Below are 9,525 nucleotides of genomic sequence, written 5' to 3'. Positions count from 1 at the left end.
CGTTAGTTGATATATTGTTTCCTAATTCAGTTTAGTAGGCTATGCAAAGGTTTTAAGGGTGCTTTGTTTGTTTGTTCGGGGAACAGACATAGTCTCTGTATGTTGATATCCTGGTGATACAACAATGGATTTAATATGCCCAAAAATTAATGTGAGAAGGTAGACTGTACCACCCCTTCAGGGCTGCCACTACAAACACCTGATCACCCTTTCGTTTGCGCTTGTCTTCTGCACAACTAAAAGTGATCGGTCAGGAGTCCTTAGCTTCCTAGAAGGCTCGTGCCCTAGAAAGATTCATAGAAAGCTCAGACAGGTAGGAAAGGGCTAACCCATTCAGGGATTTAAAAACAAATACCAAGAGAAGATAAGATGGGCGAAATATGGTTTCACTTGCAAGTCCTCGTCAGAAGCCTAGCGGCAGCATTCGGAACTAATTGCAGTTGGTTTAATGCCTTTTGACAGACACCCACATACAAAAAATTGCAAAAGTCAAGTTTTGTAGACAAAAACGCATGTAACAATCAGTAAAGGAAAGAAAGGTTTAACCAGCTAAAACACCCGCGTTTGGCGTTAATGGAAAATACTTGATTTAACAACCGAATTTAACTGTTTATCGAATTTTAGGGAGTTATTAAACAGTACCTAAAGATTTTTGGTAACAGGTTTACAAAGATGGGTCAGCTCACCTAAAGTTGATAATTCAGAAAGAGTAGGACCACCAAAACAAATGAGCTTAGTTTTACTTTCATTTGAAGTTTAAAAATTTGCTAAGACCCAAGTTTTAACATACACATATATCACAACAGCTACATATTTGCCAGCATGGCACATTCAAGTACACAATGACACTAAATTACATTTAAACACATTAAATTTTAATCAACTAAATCTAATGTAGATTTTGTCAACTAAAATTTCATGGCGTTTAGATGAAAACTAAAAACAATTCAGAAATTAAAAGGGACATATCATGAAAATCTGACTTTTTCCATGTTTAAGTGCTATAATTGGGTCCCCACTCCTTCTATCAACCTAGAAAATGTGAAAAAGATCAACCCTGTAACTTAGTTTTGGTAAACCATTCTCCGGAAGCATGTGAAAAAATAGGTAATTGTAATTTGGCTCCTATTGTGATGTCAGAATAGGATTATACCGCCCCCCTTATCTGCACTATCCAACCATGGCACAGCCATTTAGTACAGAGAGAAAGAGAGAGAGAAAATAATTCACAGCACAACTGAGTTTCAATTGCAACAAATCACCATCATTGTGTGATCAGTGCTTGCACTTAATCCGCTCATTTGCATTTTAAATGACACACCCAAAAACGGCACACTTTTGCTTAGGCCTACAAAGTGGCAATTTTAACATACTGTAATTAATTACCTGTGGGGTATTTTGAGCTAGAACTTCAATTATGCACTCTGGGGACACCAAAGATTTATTTTACATCTTATAAAAATCTCATAATATGACCCCTTTAATTATGTTAAAACTGAATTGTGTCAAAATTAACAGTGGAAGCCTTCCTCAGTGCAGCTGTATTTCCGACACTGACGCTGTATGATATTACTTAGATTATATGTGATCATGATGCAGCACTTTGGCTGTCCCCTACTCGGTAGAGCACTGGTTCCAGGCATGCCCCTTGCCACGGCACCTGAAGTTTTACCAAATTTTTTCTGCTATTGACCCTCACAAAAAACAAGTTCACTCACTTGGTAAGGCTTCTCTCTGGCTCGTAAGTCAGACCTTTTTTTTGGCGAGTATGGGCAGTGTTTAAATTCTGGCGCACCACTTGATGAGCTTGCTGCAGGTTAACTTGCAGGTTTTGGACAAACTGGACAAAAATGTATAGCTTTAGCCTCCCTGGCAACCTCTACAGTTTTTAACCAGATATCATGTGGCTGAAAAATGTCTTGACCCAGATTCAGCAAATTTGGTGTAAAGTTTGTTGCTGAATACAAAGTGCTCCCATACGCCGCGGCGAGTAAGGGATGATGTTCATCCCAATTCCATTTACTTTGGTCCACTTAACACTGAATCATCTGCAACAAGGTTCTATTAAATCCTTCCACTTGCCTATTGGATGCTGGATGATAGGGCGTGGCCCTGGTAGCTTGTAGAAGGTGATAAAGCTGTATAAACATTGAATTTTTAAAGGTCAGTCCTTGGTTGGTGTGAATCTCAAGAGGAGCTCCAAAGCAAGATATAAAAGTCAAACACCAACCTTTTTGTTGTTGTCTCAGCTCCTTGTTTGGAAATAGGAAACACCTCTACCCAAATGGTAAATTGGTCAATTATAACTAGGATGTACCTGTTGCCTGACTTGGGCTCCGGGAATGGTCCTAAGACATCAAGGTGTAGTCAGTCCACAGGCACTCCAGCCTGGTAGTTTGTCCCTACCCACTGGACTAGTTGTTTTACAGGAACTACACTGTGGAAACTTGATGGCCTACATCATTTCTTATATTGTACCAGTGGTAACATCTACATAGTTGCATGAGCGTTTTTCCCTCCTCTGCATAACCTGCTTGAGCTGGATCCTCCATGACCTGCTTTGAGGCCCAGTGGTTGCAGCCTGTTTGTGGATGGGCCAGTGTTGTCAACACCTACTTCACTGACATGACAATGGGGGTTAGTGTGATTATTTTTATTCTGACAGTTAAGAGTTTGTGCGTCTTAACGACAAGGGGATAACATCTTCTACATCTTCCTAGAATCTAGCCCATTGATGAGCTCTGTTCAAAGGCCTTTTTGCTCCTCTTTTCAGCTGAAGGGAGTTACTTTCTTGAGTAAAACTTTCAGGGATGCAGCAATTTAGCAACAAACCTGTGATAACTACAAAGCCCCAGGAAGGTCTGTAGTACCTAAATTTACCTAGTACCTGATGTTGGGAGGCTTCAGCTTTAGTCCCTATTTCTGCAACCTATGGAAAACTAAAGCAAGGCGCTGCATACACTGCTACACATATTCACCAAAGATGATAATGTCATCCAGGTATATCATCAAAGTGTCCACTGCAACCATCAGAGTACCAACTCCATGTCCCGTCTGGAATGTGCTGGGTGCATTACATAAACCAATGGGCATTCTGGATTACTCATAGCCCATTCCTGGTCACAAAAGCAGTCTTGGATTTGTCTTTTTTGCTAATTCCATTTTTTTTTATTGAAGGTCAAGTGTCCCAAATGTCTTTGCACCACCCAGCACATCCAGGCATTCCTCTATTTTTGGGAGGGGATATGTATTCTTTATGATAAGATCATTAAGCTTTGCGGTAATTCATGCGCCAGGGGATCCCCTGTCTTTCTTTCTTAAGAGGGCAATAGGGGATGGCCATTCTGAATTTGATGGGACAACAATGCCTGATGCAAGCATTTTCTTGTGATACATTTTCTCCTCATTTTCACTCTCTCTGAAGGAGTGTGTCGTACTGGTTATTGAACAGGCTTAGATATTCTTGTGTCAATGCTATGCTCCAGAGCAGAGAACCTCCCAAGATCATCATCAGTTGCTGCAAAAACTGCTTGGTGTTTGTTGACCAGAGCTATTAACATTACTTGTTGCTGTTCAGTAAGTGTTTCATTTGCTGAAGTGAAAAACTGTCAGAGGGGCTCACAGAGGTCAAGAGCATTTGGTGATAACACCCTTCTCACGTTGTGCTTATCTGAAGGTTCACTGTCAGAGTCACTGAATGCCCTCTTTCTGCATTTAACTAAGAATCATCTGGACCTAAAAAAACCTTCTTCTCTTCCCCTTGAACATCAGGGTATGCTTCAATGACAACACCCAAACAAACTCCTTGTGATAAGGGCCTACTAGAAGCTGTGATGCTGTATATCCTTACAGAAATCCTCTATTTCATGGTAATGATGAAACTGCCTGATGGCCTGACTACCCCCCAAACTAGGCATTCACACTCATGTGGCACAGTGAAATCAGTTTCTAACATCACTCTTAAAATGGTTTATTCTCTGCATACATTATGCTCAAGAAAAATTTCCTTAAGGGTACTATAAAGTATGCCATATCTTATCATATCATATGTAGGCAGATGAGTTCAGAGCCCATAAAGTCTTTTTCCAGAGGCATGTAGATGGTGAAATCAGCAGCTCCAAACCGAGGAGAAGGGCATATAAATTGGTGCAATGCAAACTGTCCAGTCCCAAACTTTTGTGCTGATTTTGAATACCACCTTCACTCCACCTGTCACTGACATGTCCTTTCCGCATTTTAGAGACACACATTTGTCCTGAAAGTAAGGGTGATTTTAAATCGAAATCGATTGAAATTAAGTCACAACCTCAAACTTTGAATAAAAAAATGGGATTGTCGATGCTGCCACCCCCCCCCATGTCATATCCAGTCGGCTTGCCAAGCGGGGAAAAAAACTCTCAGAGGTGCCTTTAAAAACATTGGTCCAGCGGAACGCGATTTATATTTTAAACACGAGGGGTGTATTGCTACAACTCCTTGAAATGCATATCATAAACAGGATTACTGATATCTGACTTCAGACAGAGCGCAGCTCTCTGCACGTAAGCGAGAGTGTGAGAGGCGCCAAGATGCAGCGGGTTATATTTTAAACAAAAAGGATAGTTTGCCTCAGCTCTGAACAAATACATAAGGATTACTACTTTAGTTTATGTTTAGACTTCGGACAGATGTGAGAGCGCATGCACAGAGAGAAGCGCAGCTGCTTATGACACGCTAGATTTATTCCAGATGCTAGGAGTCCAAGACGTGCGCATTAAGTCCATGTGCGTACAAGAAGGAAGTGAAGCCCACAAACCCCCAATGCGAGGTAAAGCATGCAATGTGCATGTTAATGTGAAACTAAAATAATAATAATAAATAATAATGGCATACCATTTGTTTGTCTTAAAAAAATTTCAAAACCGAGAATCAAATCGAATTGTGGCCTTAGACTCAAAAATGTAATCGAATCAAGGATTTGGAGAATCGTGACACCCCTACCTGAAAGTGATTTAGTGGGTCTTTACATTCATATTTACATAACACTGATGTGAATTTAAAACTTAGCCTTGATTATTCTTTTACTTTTAATTTTCTGGATTTAAAAATATTTCAGCATATTAAAGGTGAATTGCATACCACAATTTTTAGAAAAGAAACTGACAGAAATAACATTTTAAGAGCAGATAGCTTCCATCCTCCTTGGCTAGTGGATAACATTCCCTTTGGATAGTTCCAGAGGTTAAAAAGAATTATGTTATACTGAAGAAAACTTTGATATCAGTGATATACCCAATACATTACTTTAAGATTCTCATCTGAAGAAAATCTTACCTGAATCCCCTTCCATGGTGTTTTGAAAAGCACCTACAATTGAAGATAAATTAGCGAGGAGTCATCATCTCCCTAGGAAGTCTTATACTTGGTAAGTCCAGGCACAGGAAATTATAGACGTGATAATTTTGAGAAACCACAAGACAAATTTATTTAAAGATGTGTCATCAAGACAAGAATTTAAGGTAAAATATTTCATTAATTGCAAGACCCCTCTTTTTAGTATATCGTCTAGAGTGTCTCTGTGGATGCTTCTATGTAGGCATGACTACAAGGAAATTAAAGGTTAGATTAACAGAGCATAAGAAAGCTGTTAGAGTATGTAATCCTCAATACCCCAATGGTTCTACATTATAGAGAGAAAAAAACATTTGAGAATAATTGGTATAGAACATAAGTAGAACATAAGTCAATAGGAAGGTGGAAGAGATAGGGTAAAAAAGCTATTACAAAGAGAGTCTTTCTGGATATATACACTTAAAGCAGAATTGAACCCTAGACAATCTAGCCTGATATCACGGGGAATTTATTTCTATTATCTTTTTATTTGTGAAAAAAGAAATTTGCACGATTTCGATAAATTAGATGATAGTGTTTTGAAGAGGAATTTTCGTAACGGTCTTTGATGGACTCAATTAACCAGAATGCACTGTGCGAAACTTGAGTCATTAGCTCCACCCACTAACCAGTGATCAATGCAGCCTTCAGGCTTGTTCGACTTCATGCGGTACCACAAGAACCAGCAACCGGATGATGAAAAAATTCAAAAGTGATTCAAAAGCAAACTCCTTCGTATGATTTCGCGAATCGCTCTTGCAGTACTTTGACATCATCTGACTGTTGATTCTTGCGGCGCTGCATGAAGTTGAACAAGTCTAATAGCTTCTTTTATCGCTCAACTTGTCCTGAAATCAGTTCAAGTCAACTTGAAGTTAGCCAGCAATCGAACCCAACCAAAAGAGTAACTCCGCTTTTACTGTGTCTGAATGGAAATTACCAAAACCCTTGATGAAAGATCACTACCTGTGCAGTATGTGGATGTAAGGACAACAAATTCAGGCCACCAGGAGTTAGTTTTTATTGTTTACCTCAACGTGATGCTCAGTTGACACACCACTAACAGATTACTCAAAAATTAGAATAAGCCAGCATTTGCGTCAGGAGGACTTCAAGTACTGTTTTTCAGCCCAGACTCAGGTATAGGCTTGCCGCGATAGTGGGTGAAACGGTGATTACCGGTGCTTCAGCCTCTCACCGGTTAGAACACTTGCCCACCGCGACACTGCCTTTCACCATCGTTTTTATATTTTTGTGTAATTAAATCATTTAGTTTCGTTAGAGAGAGCAAACACACTAAGAACTGAATGTGTCTGCTGAGCGGAGCTGAACGCGCGTCACGTCACAGAGCAGCATGTGTCAGATTTTATTTATTTCTATCAGAGTGTGTGAGGCAAGCTGACTGACCAGATGATGGCAGAAGCCGCGTGCTTACTTGTTTTTGTTATAATATACATATATGATGTTTAATATAAGCGAGATCGTTTTGTTGTTGTGTTTTTCATCAAGAAAAATAAACCCATCATTCAAGCAGCGCTTTATGGAGAAGTAGCCGGTTGCTCTGCTTGGGACTGTCGGGTTCTGTCAGAATTACCTGCACACATTGACTCAAGCACTTATAATTAAACCAGCTGTTGCACTCGCATTCCACGCAAATTCATACGCGATTTAATGCAGCGTACGCAAGAACTGCATTTAAACAGTTGCGTAATTCAAAAGTGAAAGAAAAATGTGCACGTCTGCATGCGCATTTATTAGCCCCTCCCACACGGTGATACCAGGATCACCGGGTTTGTGACGCGCCGATTAACCGGTGGGAAAATTCTGTCACCGCGGCAACCCTACTCAGGTAATGTAAAATGGTCAAAATATCTAAAACATAATTTGGCTCAGTTGTTGCTTGTTTTGTGTAACTACGGTAAACATACTACGTATAGAAAGTTATTGTGTTATGAAACACGAGCAAAGCATGCTAACGTAACTCATCCTTTGCGGCTGTCAATCAAAGAACGATATCATCTACTGTCAGTCATCTCTCCTCAAGACCTGCCCTCATTCAGAACGTTCAGAATATGTAGTCATGCATTTTTTTCCCGGTGATTTGACATGTCATATCAACGTTACTGTAGCAGTTAAAAGCTGTGAACCCTCAATTAGCCTTCCCTGAGAAGTACAATGGTGACCCAGCCAAGTGTAAGGGCTTCTTGTTACAATGCTCTCTGTTTGTCTCGCAACAACCCAGTTTATACCCCACGCATGCCAGCCGAATCACCTTCGTGTGCAATCTACTCATGGGCATAGCTCTGGACTGGGCTCCTGCGGTTTGGAAGGATAATGGCTCGGTTTTTCTGACCTTTGAGGTTTTCTTGGCCAAGTCTCAAGAGGTGTTTGTGCATACTGCTGCAGGAGAAAGTGCAGGTGAGCGTCTCATCACCATTATTCAGGGAGATCGCATAGCTGCAGATTATGCGTTGGAATTTTTGCTCAATTCATTGCTCAAACTGGGTGGCCCAAAGACCCTTTGAAACTAATGTATCGATGCAGATTAAACCACAAATTGCAAGTGGAATTGGCCTGTTGCAATGAAGGGAGAGATCTAGCAGCATTCATTGATTTATCCATCCAGATAGATAACCTAATTTGATGCCATTACACTCAGCCCAGTTTCTTGCCGACACCCTCTGAACCCATGCAGCTGGGTTATACACATCTCACTCAGAAGGAGGGAGAACAGAGGATTAATACCATACTGTGCATTTATTGTGAAAAGCCTGGACACATTCTGTCTACCTATCCCACCACACCTCTCTCTCGCAAAACCACCATGGTTGAGTGCATTTATCCATTCATCACAACGTAATATTGAAATCCCAGTTCAAATTGCAACTGATGAAGGGTTAATCTCTACCTCTACTTTGATTGATTTTGGAGCTGCAGGAAATATTATGTCTGAAAGTTTTGCTCACTGTCATAATCTGCCATTAACACCATATCCATCTCATTTAACAGTTGAGACGATAGATGGAACACCTATTGGAGAGGGGAATATTAAATACAGTACTGGTAAACTTCAGTTATGAATTGGATCTCTGCATCAAGAACATATCTCCTTTTACATTATCCCCTCTCAACATTTTTAGTAATCCTGGGGCTGCCATGGCTGGAGGAAAACTACCCACACATTTCATGGAAGGAACACCAAATAGTTAAGTGGAGTGATAATTGTCTCTCAACCTGTCTGTTATCCATTCATCCTGTTACTTCCCTTAACACTATCATTACCTCTGAGGATTCTACATCATCTAAACTACCTCCAGAATATGCTGCTCTCGCTGAAGCCTTTAGCAAAAAGGGTGCATCTCAATTACCGGCTCAACGCCCAAGCGATGCAGTATTGAGCTTTTACCAGGAGCCACAACCTAGGTGGCGCATTTTACCTCTCTCTCAACCTCAAATCGAAGCCATGAATAAATACATTGAGGAAGACCTAGCTAAGGGATTCATCCGTCACTCTGTCTCGTGCTTTATCTAGCTGCTTCTTTGTGAAAAAGAAGGATGGAACTCTCCGACCCTGAATCGACTATCAAGCTATCAATGACATCACGGTGAAGTTCAGGTATCCACTACTACTCGTCTCAGCAGTCTTGGAGCAATTACATAATGCCAAATACTTCACCAAGCTTGACTTATGATGTGCTTACAACCTCATTCATACCTCATTCTTTTCTACTAAGTCAGGACACTATAAATATACCGTGTCATGCCCTTCGGATTATGGAACAGTCCGTCTGTCTTCCAGTCATTTATCAATGATGTGTTCAGAGACATGTTAGACCGATGGATCATCACCTATATCGACAACATTTTAATCTACTACAGTAACCTAAAGGAACACATCTAACATGTAAGAGCAGTATTAAAACGTCTCATTCAATACCAACTGTTCGCCAAAAGCAGAAAAGTGTGAATTTCATTATATTTAGTATACATCATATCATCTGATGGAGTAGCATTGGATGAAACCAAAGTTAAAGCTGTGCTCGATTGGCCCAAACCTCAAACTTTAAAGGAATTTGCAACGCTTCATGGGATTTGCTAATTTCTAAAGATGCTTCATTTGTAATTTCAGTATCATAGCAGCTCCTCTCACAGGAG

This window comes from Misgurnus anguillicaudatus, chromosome 22 (genome assembly GCF_027580225.2).
Source record: "Misgurnus anguillicaudatus chromosome 22, ASM2758022v2, whole genome shotgun sequence".
NCBI classification, from domain to species: domain Eukaryota; kingdom Metazoa; phylum Chordata; class Actinopteri; order Cypriniformes; family Cobitidae; genus Misgurnus; species Misgurnus anguillicaudatus.
This window is presented reverse-complemented; position numbering follows the sequence as displayed.